General features: G+C 42.8%; 1 long non-coding RNA gene across 1 annotated transcript in view; it reads left to right on the top strand.

Annotated features, from left to right (window-relative positions):
- LOC130592609 (uncharacterized) overlaps positions 1-19676 on the top strand; it is a 40170-nt gene that overhangs the window by 8578 nt on the left and 11916 nt on the right. The window contains exon 2 of the long non-coding RNA XR_008970592.1: positions 17910-18033. This is a non-coding gene — a long non-coding RNA (uncharacterized LOC130592609). The remainder of the gene's footprint in view (positions 1-17909; positions 18034-19676) is intronic.

The raw sequence follows: 19676 nt of genomic DNA, 5'->3' as shown, positions 1-19676 counted from the left end.
GTCATCCCAAATGCCCTACAAAAGGGCACACGTATGTGGGCACTCTTTGCTGTACATTGCATGTCCTGAAGCTTTCTTACCCCCACATCCTGAAATCAGTCAACCCGTCTTTAAAGTATTTGGCTTTGGGCAAGTACAAAGTTGTGTGGCAGGTGAGGGGTTAATGACATGCATGCAGCTGCTAATACTTCACTTCTGAGGCAATATGGTCTTCAGGGGTAATTTATCCAGGCAGGCTCTGACATGAGATGTGACATTTACCATCAAATACAGCTAGGGCCACTGCACATTTTCTTAGGGCTATCAAGACCTCCTGGTGGCCTTCTTTCTTTTTGCCTGCTGTATGGATTTTCATTAACCAGTTGGAGTCTCTCTGTTTCTACATCTACTTCTGCTAGGCATCTGCACACATGCTTGTGACTCTGAGCTTCCCTAACTACCTAGAGAAGGCTATTGTTACTTGACAACTGACCAGAGAATATCGAGTCGTCTTTCCACAAAACGAGGTAGGCTGAAGAGAGGTATTTGTGAGAGATGTTAGCAACTATATATATACAGACTCCAATTGTGAGAGCACTAATTGTAAGAGGTGCTCAGGAAACAGCTGAAGGTTTAAATATATACCTGAAAAATACCTTAGAAAGGTTTGGAAACAAATTAGAAGGTACAAAGAGATAATGACTGTAAGTGGTGAAACTGAGGCGCAAGGACAGGGTGATAAGAACACTTGAGTCTCATACAGATTTGTTTGTCTCAATCTCTAGATCCGTTAGTCATAAGGCAGGTCTACCATACTGGTAGCATACTAAAGGTGGCCTGTGGTATGACTCCTGTGATACTGAGCAGAGGTGGTTTCACCCTTGTAACTGGTGTAGGCTGGGTTGGCTCTATGTTTGCTTGCAAGGGTTACCTCTGCAGTGAATGGACCTCAGCCCAAAAGCAGCCAGAGGCCATGCCTCTGCTGTGGATTAAGGTGGGCAGGTACGCTTGAGTAGGACATAGGTGTAGCTGGTTTGGGTGAAAGTGCCGGGAAGACAGGAGCCTCATTTGCAAGTGCTAGAACCCTGGCAGTCTTGTTTGGCATCTCCCGAAGCCTGGACAGTATATGCACAACTACAGCTCTTGAACACTATGGTGCTTAAGGGCAGGTTGGACAGAGCCTTGGGTGACATGGTTTAGTGTGAGGTGTCCCTGCCCATGGCAGGGGTCTTGGAACTGGGTGATCTTAAGGTCCTTTCCAACCCTAACTATTCTATGATTCTTTCACCAAGAGGAAGGCAGGAAGGTTCTGCAGTCCCACCCTTGATCACAATGCAGATATGTCTTTCTTTGTGCCACTATCTGGCCTATCAGTTCTGCTCTCTGTTACCGTGAGTATAAATAAATCCACAAGCACTCTGACATTCAGTTCGTCACACAGATGAAGAATTAAAAAAAGTAAAAATGAATTGGAACAAAGGGAAGCAAGGTAATTACACTCATCTTCACAATATGCAGTTCAGCTCCATCCAGATCTCTAATTTAAGGTCAGCCCAATAATTCAGTGAACAAAATAGAAGTGGATGCCATTAAAAACTGAATATTTACCAGGCTTCAGTGCCCACTGAACATAGCTGTTCCTTACCTTGGCAATTTGATTTTTTATTTGCCTGGGTTAAAACTATTCTCCAACTATTATACAAAGTATAACTACAATGTGGATGTGAATGGCACCGGTGCCGGTTCTTGTTGGTTTTCACGCACGGGCTTACCATTTCAGCTTCATTCTTAAAGGGAACATTCACACCTATGCAAAGAATTTCTGTTTACTTTTCTCAGGACCTAATTAGGGATGGATTCTAGAACTGCAGCTGGTTTAGTCTTCTTGTAAGCCTGAAATGCGTTAGAGTGTATGAAGGTTATTCATTGAGGCAGGCAAATGAATGGGTGGTCTCTGTTCAATTTTTAATCTGCACGTTCCTTTAGCTGCTGTCTTTGATGATGCTCTCACCAGAGAGGCCAAGGGCTAAGCAGATAGTGCTACAGAGCAGCCTTTTTTTCTACATTAAAATTTCCTACTGTTACTAAATAAGCCCAAGCACAGCTCCCAGAAATAAAAGTGATGCATAAGCAAAGCAATGTCATCCAACCTGGGAAACAGAAAGACTGGAAGACATGATCATAAAAATGCTGGCAGTGATAAATGTTTTGTCCACACTAGAGCTCCTGTCAGCAGTAACAGCAATGGGAAATTTTTAGGGAAATCTCAGATACAGAGGCATTAAAGTTGGTTCTTGTAGCTCAGGACTGAGGTGTGTTTCTGCAGGGCTATTTCAGACATGATTACTTTGTTCCTGGAGTACTTACCCTCTGGATAAATCAGGTTTTGATTTTCTTTGGTCTGAGTTCATTTATGAGTACAGCCTTCATTTATAAACAGTATGAAGCTGTTTATTAACTGATGCAGGCCCCTTCTTCCTAGTGATGTGTCAATGAAATTCCAGTGCTTTCTGGCTGTGATGTTCAAGGTGTCTCTTTGCCAACAGGCTATACTGCAGCATGGGTAGGACTCTGGCTCTCACTGTGAGATCTACATGAGAGAGAAGGAGGCTGAAGGGAAGAAAGTACATACTCAGGTATTAGCAGCTTCAGTAACTAGCAAACAATAAAGAGAAAGCCATGTGAAACAATAGATCAGATGTGAGATCTGAAGTTTCTCTGTTTCAGGGCTTGTTGCAATGTGAAAATTGAGTCTTTGAAAGCTCTGGCCAAGGAGTCTTCCAGCTAGAAAAGGCTGCGTAAGATAAACAGGACGTAAGAGCCTGGCTAGTCTCAGGTGCTGCTGAGCAGATACCAGCAGGTTTGGGGACTTCAATCTGTAGGAGGGCAGCTCCTTGCCCGTGCAGCTGTGGGTGCTGATCACGCTCCTCGCTGTGTTGCCCAAGGCTGGTCTCCAAGTGCTGTGTTGCTGAGGTCTGTGGGGAAAAGCGTGAGGCGGCCTGTTTCAGATACATGGCATCACCTATTGCAAAGACAACATCTGGATTTCAGAGGGATGCAGTAACTTGTTTTCTGGCCTAGCTGACAGCAAACAGTTCCCTGAATCTGTGGGAACAAGGAACATAAAATACTCTTTCCCACTGGGGTAAATTCATAGCATTCTAAGTAAATTCTACGTATCTCTTTCCCCTGAAAGCAGCAACACACCTTCTCTTCATTTGTATTTAAGGGCTAAGTGCAGGTGAGGAGTGATTTTATGGGATGGAAGGCTTGGGGGGAATTCTCTTCTTTATGGGGGTGTGTCTGTATGTATGTATATGTATGTAACTGAAATAGGGCATTTCTGCTAGCTCCTGAACCTTAGAGTCCATAAAAAGACCTTATGACTTCTCCTAACAGTCACTAGATCTGCAGCAACAGACATCAGAATAGTTTAAATGGTTTGAAACTAAGTATGTGGCTACAGCACCCCTGATGAAAATAACTTACTTACCAGCATCAAAGATAAAGTTTCAAGTGTAAATAGGTAACTGGGTGTTCCTCAGGCCATGTTTGCTGATAAGAATTTCACATTTTTCTCTCTCTTTCAAAACGCTGAGGCTTTGCTCAGTACTTGCTGTTAATGTGGGTGAAGTTGGCCATATGGCAAGCAGAAAGCAGTGCTGGGAGAACTTTCACACATAGCTAGTGCAGTGCTTCCTTTGCTAAATGAAGATTTTCTTCCTGAAGTCCAGATTTCACATTCAGATCTCTGGGGTAACGCATTAAACCACAGACAAGACTGAGGTGTTTGCATCCAGCCTGTCTTAATGCCTAGGAGAAAACCACCTTCTCTTTCATTCTATAGAGCTGCTTGTCTTTTGAAATCTCTCTGTTCCAATCGATATGGGAGCCGGGGGAGGGAGGTGTTCTGTTAGATTTCCTGTTAAATCTACAGCAGGTTCATCAACAACTTCTTCACCAGTATCTTCTCTTAGCATTGTCCCTGAGGAGTTTCTCTGAATCCTCCTTCAGCTTTGCTTGCAAAAGTGCATTATGTTACTGCAAGTTTTAGACTAATTTTTCCATTTCTCAGATCTAGAATGTGTTCCTCTAAAATCACCTATTTCAGCCAAAGCATCTGTTCGAGTGTGATTGTGTATACATGTTTTTCTTTGTATGACTTAGTTTGTCATGTTTATTTCAATCTCACTGTGGTAGCTATCCATCCATATGTCAAGCTGCAAACCAATATTGATTTCAGAGGCCATATGCTATCCTGATGTCTACAAGCATTTCTCCTGGTAGTATCAATGGGAGCTCTCCCTGTGGAGCATGAAGGCTTTCCAAGCTTGGGCAGTGCTGTTGATAGTTTTTGTGTTGGCTGATCAACTTTTCCTCATGACAGACAGGAATTCAGGAACAGTTCTAAGGAAAACTTGCTTAGTAAAGTGACTGTTTGTTGGGAATCACAGTTTTCCTTTTAGCAAGATTTAACTGCAAACTTTATGAACAAAACCTTGTACTTATGTAATAGTAATCAATGTAAACAGTATCTTTTGGCCTGTTTGAGCATGGTGCCTGGTTTAAACGTGCTGAAGTCAACAGAAGGATTAATGTGTGCTTTAGGAAGTCAGGTTTATAGTTACCTAGCACCTCTAGTTAGAGAAGCACTGTATACGGAAGGTATGTTTCTTCCCGTTCTGCCTTGGGACAATTTGTTCACCTCTATGAAGCTCAGGGACTATTGAGTGGGACTGCCTCTCCAACAACTCTTGTGTTTGTTTTTGTTTTATAACCATATGGGCTTCCTTCATTATTTGGTCATGAAGTGCAAATGGGCTATTAGGAACTGTCTTGAAGGTCACAAATCAATTGGACTCTTATGTAGCACCCTCCCCAGCTAGAGACTATGTTAGCATCTCAGAGTATGTTAGCATGTTATCTTCTCCTGTGAATGTCTTTGTGCTAAAAGCACAAAGTTCCCTTTCAGTCCTGTCAGAAAGGTTCTTTGGTGACCCCTTTTCATCTTTTTTTTGCATGATTTTAACATGTTTTTATCCAGTAAATGTTAAGAAGTGAAGAAAATATATATTTCTTCTGATACAGACTTCTAATGTGCTGTCCTTTAGAAGCAGCACTTTCTCAGAGGAGGTTCTGAAACCCAAGCAAAAATACACGACCTGCACTGCAAACGCTGGATGGAGGATGGCAAACCATATCACAGAATCTTAGAGTAACTCAAATTGGAAGGGACCCTAAGGATCATACTTTTAATAACCAAATACATACCTATGCACAGACGCAGGATCTCAGTCAGAAACGTATGGGGAAGGCTAATGCTGTCCTTAGCCCAGAACAGGACAATGCTGGGAGAAATATGTGGATTTTGACCTGTCTTTCCATCAAGGCAGAAATTGAGTGCTGAGTGCTTGTACCTGCCCTGGCTAACAGTAGTACCCAGCTCTTCTTGGTCCTACCCACTGTGGTGGGCATCACAGTTGTAACAAATCCAGTGGTTAGAATGGAATGGCTGCAGTGAAGCATCTTTATTCATGAAAATTTGTTTGATCTTGATTTGTTGGACTGTGTGGGGAAAATTCCTCCCAGACAGTGGCAGAAAATTAAACTGATACTTCTTCATAGTGCACAAATGGTCATCTCTATCTTGTCAGTTTTTAGCTTCAGGTGGATGCACAGGCCACAGGCATGTGAAAGGCTTCACAATCTTAAAACATAGTCTCCAGAGAGACCTAATGCTTCAATAATGCAATAAGGTGTCATATAGAACCTTTTTTCAGCCATAAAACTAGTGGCCTTTCTATAATATTATCCGTTTGAAGATTACGATATATCATGTCCTTCAGAAAGTGGTGGCCTCTTACCAAGAGGGCAAGCATGTTTTTACAAGTGTCACTACAGAGAGGTTTTCCTCTGTACAAATTAAGCCTGTCAAGAAAATGAAGCCTTCTTCTGCAGAAGTATGAAAAAACATTGATTTTTTCCTTTGCATTATGTTGCTATTAGCAAAACCAGCTTTGCTTTTACTGCACAGCGAATGGAAAGAAGTTTTACCTTTAAAATAAAGCTTCCAAAGAGAAGAAATCCTAAGATGCTTTCTTCTTGGTTTCTTCATCTAGTCGGTCATAAGCTGCTAACTTTGTAGGCTTTTATTTATTGCATTTATAGTGTTCACATTGCTATGGTAGCCAAGTACTCTGATACAGTAATATAATAATGCTGTATGAGAGCTAGTGAGAAACAAATGCAGTCTGCTTAGCTTATTTTAAAGCATCTCTCAGGTTTACCACAGGTATCTGTGGAGATGAACTGAAACCAGGATGAAAGGAAATCTCCCTGAAAGGTAGCAGAAGTTCTGTCTGTCTCTGAGTGAAATGTGATGAAAATACTGTCCTGGGTTTGCTTATCTTTGCTTACGTTTTCATTTCTTTATCTAGGTAAAGAAAGAAAGTGCTGGTGGTGGAGGAGGATGGAGTGGGTCTGGGAGGTGGGGGGCAGGGAGCAGAGCAGACCCACTGAATAACATGCTCAAGAGCTCTCCTGCACAATGAGATTAGCAGGATGTGATCGCTTTGATGCCAAGGTGCTAACACAATAATACAAGCGAGTTTGCCAACTTTTCAAATTGAATGTATTTGATTATTTGCTTTTAATTAGTGTGAGTTTTGGAGTATGTACAGGATTGTTAGAGATACATGAAAAGCCTCCTATGGCAGGAGAGTGTATTCTCAGTAAAGACGGTGCAGCATTGTTCTTTTTTAGCTGTGGAGAATGAGATTTAACAGCTATGTTAAATGTTTTAGCCCGTTTCTATTGTGCCTTCCTTTCAACCTATTGGCAAGCCCAAGTGACGAGAGAAAATAAACCTCTCATTTGATCTGAATGTTGAGCACTTTGCTGCAAGAACTCCAGCCCAACTTCAGGATACAGGAAATATGACTGGTTTATTTACAGGAGGCTCTTACTCCCTCTTTCCCTTAATAAGATCTTGAGTAAACTCATGCTGTCATATTTTCTTCCATGCAGTGCCCTCCTTTGTGTTCATTTATCTTGAATGCCTCTGTCAAGATTGTAGATTTAAAAACTCCTTTTTCAATGGCTGAAACAGACTGCAGTTCTGGAGGAAATATAACAAGAGAGAAACTGTTTATTTTGACCTCTTTCCTTTTTATTCCAAAGTAAGAAGGCAGACTGGAGGTGCCTTGGGCATTCTTTGAATGATTTACTACTGGCTCACTTCATGACTTGCCAGTCACTGGGAGTTGCTCACCTTCCCAGGCCATGGAAAGCGTCAGCAAAAGGAAAAGTATCTCTCATTGTTTGGCACAGATTGTAAGTCAGTGTCCATTTCTCAGTGCTTGGCATTACCTGCCTTTGCAGTTCAGGCTCTTGGTTTTCCACCATCTGAAAGACAGAAATAAGAAAGACTTAATACGTTCTATGTGCAGTAACACAACCTTCTACCTATGCTGCTCTTCAATCACTTATGCACGGTTATATATGCACACACACATATATATATTTTAAATACTCTCCCCTTAAACAATAGAGAAAAACAAATGGTTGACAATAACAATGGCAGCAGCTCTCCAACAAAAGCATGCAATTATTACAATTATACTATCCTTGATTAGGCTCCCATGCATTGCATTTCAATGTAATTGATGTTGTAGGTTGACACATTGGACACCAAATATTCTCGCCTGTCCCTTCACTCTTTTGTTTCAGAGCCTGATTTGCATTTTCTATGCTTTTAGTAATGAAGACTTAGCACTTTTCCTCCATTAGAAAAAAAAAGAGAGACACAATAATCTGCAACTCGGCACTTGTTTAAGGATTCTGACCCTCAAAAATACCACTTTGCTTCACACATTAGCTGCTTACAAAGAAGGAAGCTAATGTATCATCTAATTGGGCAAACCACTGCATCTGATTTCTCTCAATCAGACTATTAGCTTCGTAATTACCCATCTGCCTCATGTGGAAAAACGGCAAGGCGAACACCCAGCTAATAACATTCTCAAGAGCTCTCTACCACAATGAGATGAGCATGATGTTGTGGGATATAGTCCCTAACCATTTAAGTGCCAAGGTGGTCTTACAATACAGTGGGAGTCTGCCAACCTTCCCAGTCTGAATGTGCTTAATTATTTGTCTTTAATTAGTCTGAGTTTTGGGGTCTGTTCAGGATTGGTGATGAAAAATGAGCGGCAGGAAAGAAAGCCCCTCGAGCTCCCTGGCAGTCTGCTTTACATCCTCTTGTCTGCTAAAATAGTAGTATGGAAAGTGGGATTTATCTCCTGAGCAGCTCCAAGTTTGCCCTCACTTCTTTTTATGGATTAGAAAAAGTTGTCTGGGTATCTAAGCTGGGGAATAGCCAAGTCAGAATTCAAATGGACGATGTTCAAACAAACCTCTGGCTTGAACCCTGTATTTTCCTGCAGTTTTATACTCTTGACCTTTATGGAGCTATTGCCAAACTGAACTAATTTAAGTGAGGAGGTGCTCAAATCTAAGATTTCCTCTTCAGCAGTGAGAGGTGCCATCCTCTACTTCCAGCCCTGGTTCTGCCCCTCCTAGATAGCCCACAGTATCTCTGAGCATGTCTCCCACCCGGTCAACTCGCAGATTGCAAAAGGCTGGAATGCCCTTGCTACCCGACTCCAAGGTTGAAACCATATGGTCAAGTGGCAGGTGATTCTCTGAGAAGGGCCCTTGGCTCTGTTTTCGCTCCCACATGTGGTTTAGTAAAGCCCACATCTGGTTTCAGGTAGAGCACAGAGCAAGATGCATCTGCCTGATCTATTTCCTTTTCATTGATTTGGAAGCTTAGCGGAGATTCAGTAAAGATAAATCCAATATTGACCCATATTGACTAATTGCAAATAAGTGAGTCTCCTTCATGTATCCTACCGAAGAGCATACAGTATCCCTCATTTTATTGTAGTTTTTTCTTTTGTCTGGGTATATAGAATGTCAGTTATGGGCTTGACCATCCAAGTGCTAATGATCCCAGGAAGGGAATTAAGAAGAACTCTTAATGAAAACCTTAGAGGATAAGGAAAAACATTAAATAAGGCTTAAAAATTATTCACATGAAACTGTCACAAAATTGTCACATTTACCAAATTATTTTGCATCTTGATATATTACCGGTCAGAAACGTTGCGATTTTGGCCGTCCTCAGAAACCAGTGTCTGAAATGCTGCCGCAACCATTGGTGTCAATAATGGTGTATAAGACACAAAGGCAACTATTCATTAGTAACTCAATCCTCCAACAACCCTCTCTGACTTTCTAGCGGCAGGACTAGCAAGATGTGTACACAGCAAAGGGAAACAACCAGATGGTCTTGCAGTTATGACCCCCACTCTCTCCTCTCCCATTGTTTGCTGTTATCGCTCATTGTACGATGTCCAAACCCCTTCACAGGCCTGCCAGCATGGATTGCTGGATAGAGGCCCTAAACTGCACATTCTTCTCAGGCCTATTTCTGATACCCCATAAACGCTGCTTAGGCCATCGCAGATGATGCGTGAGCCTGATTCTGTAAGGCTTAACTCAAGGTAGTAGTTCTTTGTCACATAAATCACAGTATTTCATTTCATGGGTGGGTTATGCAAGTAATGTTCACATAGGAAATGCAGACTTGGGTCAAGGATCCTCAGCAGCGTGGGCATCACTGAATCGGAATGCCCATGGTGTGAGCAGCCAGGAGAGGCCTCCCTTGTCCCCAGAGGGAGAGAGGCAGGAGAAACAGCCATGCAGGGTTGATTCCAGCCATGGAACTAGCTCTTCACAGCAGGTCTGGGAGGAGTGGTGGCTCTGCCTGGGGGAACCCTTTTCCTCTCCTCAGCAGCAGCAGCAGCAAATGCCCTGGGCACTGAGATATTCCTCTTGGGAACACAAACAGCTGGTCTGGCTTCCTGGAGATCTGATGTAGCCAAGTCTGTGCTACCCTTGTTTGCCTGTTTCGCTGACCCTGGCAGTCTGTTGCCACAGACAATTGCCTGCCTTGCCTTTGCACAGAAGCAGCTCTGGTTATTTTGTGAGGTCCTGTGTTTTTTGCTGCTCGCTGGTTGTGTCATGATAAATGAAAGGCACCTGGTGGTTTAGACTCTGAAAACCTTCACTGAATACCATCAAGGGATTCCCAACTGCATCTCTGTAAAACAGTGTCCCTGTTTTATCAACTGCAAAACTGAGGGAAGGCCTTGGGCAATGCGGCATAGCTATTTAGCTCTGTCAGCTGCTAGAGTTTATCAGAATGAGTACAGGGCCTTAAATAACTTTGTCTCTCTTACTTATTATGCATGTCGTCCTCTCTCAGGTGGCATTCTGCTCTTCAGGGAATGGCTTGTATGTGTAAGGACTGCGAGACCCTTATTTCGGATGCCTGCATTCCATGTGTTTTATCTTCACCTTCTCTCTAGTGACCTCTCCGAGGGAAAGGCTGTGCAATCTTTGGTGAGGCACATCACTTTAGCAGAGGTGTTGGCTCACTTACGGCTTGAGATTAAACTGGTATGGTTGAAGTGTCACCCACCCTTCCCTATGCTTCCTTCTCCTGCGATTGCTGGCTTCAGAGCAGGGATGGCCCAGCAGCTCTTGAACCATTTATAGACCATCATAGTACAGTAAACTGGCATTGGCTGTAGTTTTCTTTCATAGATTGGCCTGCAAATTGCAGCAGTTCAAGAACTGATTCTTCTCTCCTCTGAGGTTATTATTCTCAGAGATTGTGTAACGCTGAGATGAGGGACAGGCAGGTATCCTAGGCCAGGAATCGTTACTCTGACCCAGCTGGAGGTGTCAGCAAGTACAACTCAACTTGCTCTGCTTCTTGCTGCATTGCTGTGTTAAGCCCCTGCCAGTGGTGAGCAGGGATTAATGCTGGCCATGAATAGGCCTGTTGTTTGGAAAGATCAAAGGCTGAGCTGAGAATGACATTATAGGTGTCAAAACCATGCTGCTGGAGTAACAAAAAGTTTCTTCTGGGTCACTCTTCAGGTGTTGCTGCTGAATATGACTCCCCTCTTCAGACATACATGCACATTAACTGGCATGTATGATGCTGTGGGAAAGCTGATGATGGGAACTGTCTCAGGTGTCTTGAACTGCATGAATGGCCAGTGTTACGGTTGAGCAGATACTGCCTGTGCTGACAGGGAGGTGAACTATGTGTATGAATGAGAAGCTGACATTTCAGGAGTGGACATGCCATGTCTTCTAACATTTTCTATCAGACCAGAGAGTTCTAAGCAGGACAACGTGAGGTGATCAAAACATATAGTGACTTGGTGGTTATTGAAGACTGGAAAAGCTGTGCTGAATCAGGTTCGGGGAAACAGCTCTTGGTTTGAACTGAGAACCTGTGGAATGCTTCTCTCCTTCTTGGTCTCCTCTGGTTTAGAGAATTTATGGCAAAAGAGTCATCTTGGTAGGCCAGCCTCTGTACTCACCTGGCAGTTGTGTGTTAGTCAGGGTAAATCAAAAGGAAACCAAATAGTTTTTAATGACTGCTGACTTTGAACACGAATTGATCTGTTGCACCAGGTTAAATGTTACAGCTCTCATTCTTCAGCCCCACGCCTGTCTCGTAACTCACTGAAAATGTGTGTTCATCCTTCATCTGCCGCACTGAGCATATTAGTGACTAATATTAGAGGTAATTAAAGGTACCACATCAAATTCCAGCAGCTAAGGGGCGATGCTCATCCTGCCCTGAATGTCTTACATGAGATCAGGAACTTTGCCGGGGGAGTCAGTCAGGGAGAATGACCTTTTTTTGCAGTTCTGTAACGGGGGAATGGTTGATGAGGTAGAAAGGAAAATATTCCAAGGATTTAATCTTTCATGAGACTGCTGGAAAACTCTCAGCACACCTTTCTCTTCCTTCTTGAGCAGGAAGAGGCTTCATTTTTATAGATAAACTCTCAGAAATTAAGATTTCAGTTTCAGGTCTAAATTTTTTCCTCAGGCAGATGTCTGCTGTCAGTGGGATTTTCTTGTTGAAGAGGGGTTGAATTGTTCCACTCTGACTGGATGTTCATGCACTCCTTGTCCATGCAAGAGTTTACCATTCCCTAAAAATAAGTGATCTCTTTCTCCTGCTTTCCTGCCTTCTGGAAACTAATTTTTCCTCTCCTTTTATGAATGAATGACAGGTGGGCTGGCCTTTAGAATTAGCAAGGCAAGGCAGTGGTTCATCCTCCTCTTTTCTTGCTCCGAGTTCCCTATCAGTTCAGCTACCTGTTGGCCATCAGTATTTCAGCTGTCATTAGTATAACAGCTAAGACCTGTTCCTTACAGCTCTGCAAAGTTACACCCTTGATGGTATAGTTCAGTTCCCTGTCTGACCACAGTGTTAAGGTGTTGTCTTGGGGTCCTCACTTAACTCTTGGAGCATTCTGATACTTTTACTTTTCGGAGATAGTATACATGTTCCATGTAGTTGGGGTGTTTTCACCCTAGATATGCCTAAGAGGGACCCTAGATATGCCTAAAACAGGTGAAAATGGGCTGCTTTCAGAGGTAATAAATATAAAGGGCATAATCTGAGAGGGATGGGGGCATGACGTATGTATTCCTGCAGCCCTTTATGTCTGCTGCATTTTAGAGGTCCTGCAGGATTTGAACATGTTTTGTAAATACGGACCATTGCCATAGTCCATCTTAGATGATCAAGCACCTTTATCATCCCCAGATTTTCAATGAACAACCCATCAGCAGATCCAGTGATGTCCTTGTTTAGTTTGACTCACACAGCACACTGGTGCAATAAGGAACTCAGTCAAATGAAAGTCTTTTCCATTATTTCTTTTTCCTCTTGCAGCAGAGCTGGCAGAGCAACTGCCCAGCACATGTGAATCAATGTATTCATCGTTCTGGGAAGTAATTTCTTTCTTTCATTATTTTTATCATGAGAAACTGTTGGTTAATTAGGCTGAAATACAGAGTGGACAAAGGAACCAGAAGGATGTGTTGTGACTTTGGGCAGAGCAAACTGGGTGCTGTTCCCAGGGAGAGATTAGCAGCTATCTTGCTGAGAGATCCTGGTGTGTAGCCAGTTCTGAACAGCCAGTACTGCATGCAGCCACCTCTGGAGTGAAGAGGGAGAGAAAGTAAATGCAGGAGAGGAGGCCAGGACAAGTCTCTATTCTTATAAGTCACATGAACTGTAACGCCAGACACAATTTGGTCAGTTCTGTTTGAATACACAGGATCCAGCATGTTCCACTAAACTTGTGTTGGGTGCCAGGGTACCAGGTTCCTTCATAAAAATGGGGCACTGTCTCTCTCATAACCTAGACCTATTTGCAATTCACCTCTTTTACCTTGGCTGCAAAGCTGCTTGTTCTCATCATGCCATAAGCTGAATCTTTATAATAATAAGCCTTCATTGAATGGTGGTGTCCAAAGCCATGGTATTACTTGCAGCAACACTTGGGGTAATGAAGAGTTCAATATTATCAGTCACAGATTTGGTTTTGATAGCAGTGTACTGACTTCTGCTATGGGGAGAGACTAATGTGGTTGGACTGAAAAGGACTCTATAAACAGCAGTTTTGCTTGGGGCATCAGCTGTCAATCATGCTGTGTGAAACCTTGCAAATGAGGTTAGGATGCTGGGTAAGCATTTTATCTGTTGTTTAATCAAGTCCTTGATGCAATCTTCATGGTCCTTCTAGATTCCTGGAGGAGACTCTGGATAGGGATCTAAAACAATTGTCAAGAAGTACACCTGGAATTACAGAGTGATAGAAAACTCCAGTCAGATGACATCCTTAGAGGGGTTAGTAAGATGATGCTGGTGACAGATAAACTGGAGGGTGATGTCTGATTTGAAAGAGAATGACTTTTTCACTTTGACAAAATGAAGCTGAATGAACTGGAATTTATGAAAGATATTCTTCATAAAATTTGTTTTAATCCACAAAGAATTTTCCTGTTCCACTGAGTAATATTTCCACAGTTTACACTGCAAATGGGCTCCTATTCAAACTGTGCTGCAAGGACATTAATTAAAGTGTGATGAGTTTTATAGTGGCTGAGTTGAAGAGACCTATGTCTGCTCATGTTACATTTGCAGCTACTTCCTTCTTGATCGCTTTAGGATGCAAACACCCCCCAAAAATTACCAATTAGGTCTTGTGAGGAGGGAAAGAGCCCAGCAGGAAAGTTGCATTTTCTCTCTGTTTAACAAAAAGGGCTGAAGACCTCTCTCTTCATCTCCTTCTGCCCTTGTGCAATTCCTTGATGAGACTGTACTTGGATACACAATGAAACTGGCCTTTTGATCTGCAGTGAGGCTCCAGGAACTTGCATAGTAAGAATCACTTTTAAAATGCATAGAATCACAGAATGGATTGTGTCGGAAAGAACTTGTCACCTGACATGTCACCCTAGTCCATGTTGCTCAAGGCTCTGTCCAACCTGGACTTGAACACTGTCAGGGCTGGAGCATTCACCACTTCTTTGGGCACCCTGTTCCAGCACCTCAGCACTCTCACAGGGAAGAACTTCTGCCTTAGATCTGACCTGAAATTCCGCTGTTTCAGTTTGAACCCATCACCCCTTGTCCTATTGCTGTGGTCCCTGATGAAGAGTCCCTCTCCAGCATCCTTGTAGTCCCCTTCAGACACTGGAAGCTGCTCTGAGGTCTCCACACAGCTTCTCTTCTCCAGGCTGAACAGCCCCAATATTCTCAGCCTGTCTCCATATGGGAGGTGCTGCAGCCCCTGAGCATCCTTGTGGCCTCCTCCGGACTTGTTCCAACAATTCAATCTCTAACACAAGGCTGCTATTTTGAATCAGAAAGGACTACTTGTTGGGAAAGAAAAGTGGGTTTGGTCCCACTTGGACAACGACTTGGAGCTGCTGCATGCCTGGTGCAAGGGGTGTCACCAGGAGCAGTAACCCTTGCAGTGGCTGCGCAGTCACTGGCACCCAGGGAATCGGTGGGTCTCTGCCTAGTTTCAGTGGACAGGTGTCACTTCCACGCGGTGGGAGAACTGCTCCTCAGAAGCAAGCACTAATTGGCTCCCGTGTTGGCAATCTCAGCAGAGATGCCAGAGTGAACGGGCATGAAATCCCACTCAAACCCTTTGTGGTTTTCTCCTCAGGTCAAGGTTGAGGTGCTTTGGCAGAGCACTGAGAGGAAAGCTGACACTGCTGCTGTCAGTCTCCAGGTCTGCCAAGCTGCCACCTTTTAAAGCACTGAAACACAGGGGCTTGAGCTTTTAAGATGTGTTTTTATTACCATGTTCAACTTTGTGCTTTTGGAAGCATTGTCCTTTGGAGGGGTTGCTGTTAAATGCTGGTGAGCAAGGGAAGGTTCTAACCTGCTCCTAAGGCAATACATACAGCAGTTTATTACTTACCTAGAGTCTGTCTTCCCTAATGTTTCAAGCATGCACCAGCGTAGCCCACCACCGTCTTACACAGAGTAAGGGAGACCCTAGTGTTTTATATGCACTTTCTGTGACTTGGAATAGTTCAGGCCTGCAAGCTATACTTTTTTAATAGATACCCTACAGAACCCGAGTATTTACCATCTAAATAGGAAGTCCATCAAATACATTACTTCAGCATCAACTATGTCAAGCGTAGGAGCATTTTTAGTCAGTCCGATGATTTCAGGGAGCCTAAATCCAGATACCTGAAAGTTTGTGAATGACAGCATTGATCAATGCAAGGACATCTCTGTAAAAAGACTCGGTGATGGTGTAATACACACAGATGGTTCGAAAGGCATGTGAGTCTTTATAACTCCTCCAGATGATTTCATTGCAGCATCCCCTGGCACCGCACAAAGGCTTTGGTTCAGTTCTGCATTTACACACGAGCTAACGAGGGAGTCTATGGGGACAGCACACAGAGCCCTCAGTAAGACCTATGACTCCAGCTTTTGCAGGGCTTGCTTTCATCCCTGCAAGTTCTTTCCTAGGAAAGACAAACAACCCATTAAAAACTGTAAGCATCTTGGCCACTTCTGTTTCCTGAAAGCTTCTGTAGAGAGGCTGACAGTCACTACTGGTGCTGGTTTAGTCTCAGTTTCTGGCCCAGGCCCCGAGGGCTCTTTACTTGCTGTTAGAGTTTTGTTTTAATGTTGGTTTGTTGTTTTCTTTTTCACTAATGCTTTGCAAAACCACAGAGAGTATTAGCTCAGCTGAGAGCAGGTAATGCTGCAGACAGAACTGTTTTTAGTGTCATTTTCCTCCTTAATGTTCTTTAAAGCTTCTGTGCTGCAACCAGCTCAAATAAGCACTGTGCTCTAGAATTTGTGCCAGATAACAGGTTTTCCCAAGCTTAGTGCTCTGTACACTGACTACATTGAACATTTGCTTCCAGATTTTGTTCTTTTATACTTTTTATCCAAAAAAGTAATGGGGAACAATTGAGGTGGGGGGGTTACCAAAGGGGATGCTGCATATGTTCAGGTTTTGGTGCTTGCAGGTCTGCTGTGGCTCCTTCCACTGTAACATTAGGAATACAAATGAAATAAGCCCCAAAGATGCAGAAAGCTGCTTATAAACTGCACAGCTGAGTACAGGATAGCAGTGGGAAGAAACCAGATGCACAGACTTGCCTTTCTTTCCACCTTTCCTTCTGTTTCTTTTTACCTGGCTCTTCTAGCAGCCAAAATCACGTTACTTGATACTGGGAATGTGCTGAAGCCCCAGCACAGACATTCAGGATTGCAGGTGGGCAAATAGCTGAATGTGGCCAGAAGAACAAATCCCTGTTCTTGGAAATGGGGAAAAGCTTTGAGGGGAAGCATCTGCTACTGCATCTGCTCCAAGGGGCCACACTTCACAAAGATGTTAAAAAGGTTAGAGTTCAGGGAAGAGTGACATAACAAATTACCTGAATGGAAACCTGGTTTGGAATGCGGGAGTCAAGGATCCTCATACATTCTGTTCATCAAATAGAAGGTTAAACAGTGATAAAAATATCTCCGGGGACAGGGGGGGGAATACAAGCAGTAACATGAGCAAAAAGTTACCAAAGTCCAGAACTGGAAGGCAAATCTTGACTAATTCAGACTAGATACAAGGTACATTTTTATCAGGGAGGATAATGAACTGCTGGAACAATTTAAGGGCTGAAGTGGTTTCTCTGTCACTGGAAAATATTGCATGTTGTGCTGTAAGATGCGCTTCAGTTGAATCATGGCTTTTGGATTCAAAATGGGCAATAATAGATTCAGATAGTATGGAAGAGATGAAAGTAAGAGATAACACTGGTGCTTGTCTACTGTTTAAAACAATGAATTTTATCAGATCTGATTTGCACAATATATATTCTTTCTTTTAGCAGTATAGTCAGAAACAAAAAATTCCTTTGTTGTTATATCTTTACGCGGTTTATTTTGTTTTTATTGTGTCTCTACCTATCTGTAATAATTCTCTTTTAAGAAGTTATGTTACTTAAGAGCTGACCTGTTTTAGTGCCGAATAGTTTCAAGGCACTGAAACTGGAGAGAAGGTTTGATTCCAGGAGTTTAGATAGCAACTGTCTCAATCTTTATACAGCAAAGTACAAAGCCCACCAAGTATATTGCACATAGAAATAGTCTATATTTGTATGTGGTACTCATTATAAAGATAGACATGCTGGAGAAAACACCAGTAGTTTTAGGTAACATAAAAAGAATTCAAAATACAATTCTGAAATTAATAAATTTTTATTGTGCCTTCTTTTGTTGGATGAAGGTTTTACCAAAATCCACATATTTTTTGTATTTGCATCAAGATGGGTATGTGTGTGGGAGTACCTACGTGACAGTATAATTTGGGACAGCTCTAAGTGTGACTTTTCTTTGCATTTGGAATGGTGAGATCTGCATCCCAAGGATTCAAACATCTTTGTGTCCTGCTTGAAATCACTTGTACCGTAGATAGAATCCCACTTTTATTCTTGTTTAGGTTTGTCAATTGTTAAATTTAATTAACAGCAGTTTTGAAAAAGAAGAAAAAAAGAAGTGGAAGGATGAAATGCTGGATGAAAGAGGACAAAGGCTGGGAACCGTGACTGCAAAGCTAGAATCAGGTAAATTTAAGTAAAGGTGACCTAGACAGCCCCAGGGAGGGGCTTAAGGGGACAGTTATCATACTGATGGTCAGAAGGCAACCAATAGATGGTTCAAGTGCTTCGGGCTCTGATCTGTTAAACGAAATGCCCCTGTATTGGTGTAACTGCCAGTAGACATCCTCAAAGCAGTATTTCCTCTGGGCTTCATCTTTGAAGTATTTATGTGACTTACGGGGGTTTCATAGTTTTTGCATGTAGAGTCTCTCTCTGTTCTTCTCTTTGGGCTCACATGTATGATCAATTTACCATGTTTTAGATGGGCTGTGATTACTGTGGTTTTAGTTGAGATGCTTTTACCTTATTTACCACAGGAGAGGTACCTTTCTCATCAGGTACCATGGAGTAGCAACACTAAGGCTCACCTACTCCTAAGTTGAGCAGTGGAATAGCGCATTGTAAAACTTCCACGATGTGTGCTTTGGTCTGAAGTGTCTGAGGATGTTGTCTAGAAGGTCAGTGAATGTGATTTAAAAGTAGGTGTGACTGCCAGTCACTGGAGCTGTGAACCAGCCTAAGTACATCTTTGTATTAGCTCTGATAAAGCAAATAATTCAAGGTTTTACTGGTGATCAGTAAGCATTTAAGGAAAATTAAATTTCTATTGATTTAAACAGAAAGGAGATAGGAGTGGTATGAATTACATAAGGAAGTATAATAGGAGTTACACAGCTGCATTAATTTTATGTACTGGTGAATGTATGAAATATAATTTTATTATGCAATGCTTTTGGGTATAGCACCATGAATAAACTCCCTTCCACTGCAGGGCCCACAAGACTATGCCATTTGATATATATTTTGGGTTTATTTTGTTTGTTTGCCTTTTATTGTCACTGCATTCTCTTTTGAGTTTCCTCTCCCCTCTCGTTTGATTTGCCCCTGTTGCATCTGGTTGTAACCAGGACTGTAAATTAACCTGAGGTAAGTGGCCATCCGTTTAGTGAGTGTGTGTGTAGTGGTTGATACAGTGCAGTAACACAATCATTATTCTTCCTGTGAGGGTGCTGAGGCGCAGGCACAGGGTGCCCAGGGAAGCTGTGGCTGCCCCATCCCTGGCAGTGCTCAAGGCCAGGTTGGACACAGGGGCTTGAAGCAACCTCCTCTAGTGGAAGGTGTCCCTGCCTGTGGCAGGGGTTGGACCTGGATGATCTTAAGGTCCCTTCCAACCCAAACCTGTCTGTTATTCTGTGAATAATGACATCAGTTGTGTTGGAGTGCAAGGGACTGCTAAAGGAGCTCTGCCTAGGGAGGAAGGTTTGTAGGATTAGGTTGTTAATATTCAGCAGAATACACAGCAGTTGGGAAGGAGCAGCAGATCTATAGTAAATATTGCCCAGAGCATACAGCTTTGGCTGAGAGGGTCAAAGTAGGGAAGGGTAACCAAGCAGGTCTTTTCATAAAGGTCCTAACTTTTGCAATCCCATTTGGAGAAGGAGATAGCTCTGCTTGAGGTAGAGGATTGATTTGGAAATGTATCTGAGAGCAAGCTGAGCTGTTCTTCTAACCCTGTACCACTGAAGTCAGTAGAATATTTACCTCTAATGTCCATGGATGACCTTATGGATCAGGCCCCTGGGAGGAGTGCCACTTCGCTGCTTCTT

Source organism: Pezoporus wallicus, unplaced genomic scaffold (assembly GCF_028554395.1).
Source record: "Pezoporus wallicus isolate ANWC-B61680 ecotype Strahan unplaced genomic scaffold, APGP_CSIRO_Pwel_v1 contig_14703, whole genome shotgun sequence".
In the NCBI taxonomy this organism is placed as follows: Eukaryota; Metazoa; Chordata; class Aves; order Psittaciformes; family Psittacidae; genus Pezoporus; species Pezoporus wallicus.
Note: the sequence above shows the minus strand (reverse complement) of the source record. Positions and strands in the feature narration are given on the sequence as shown.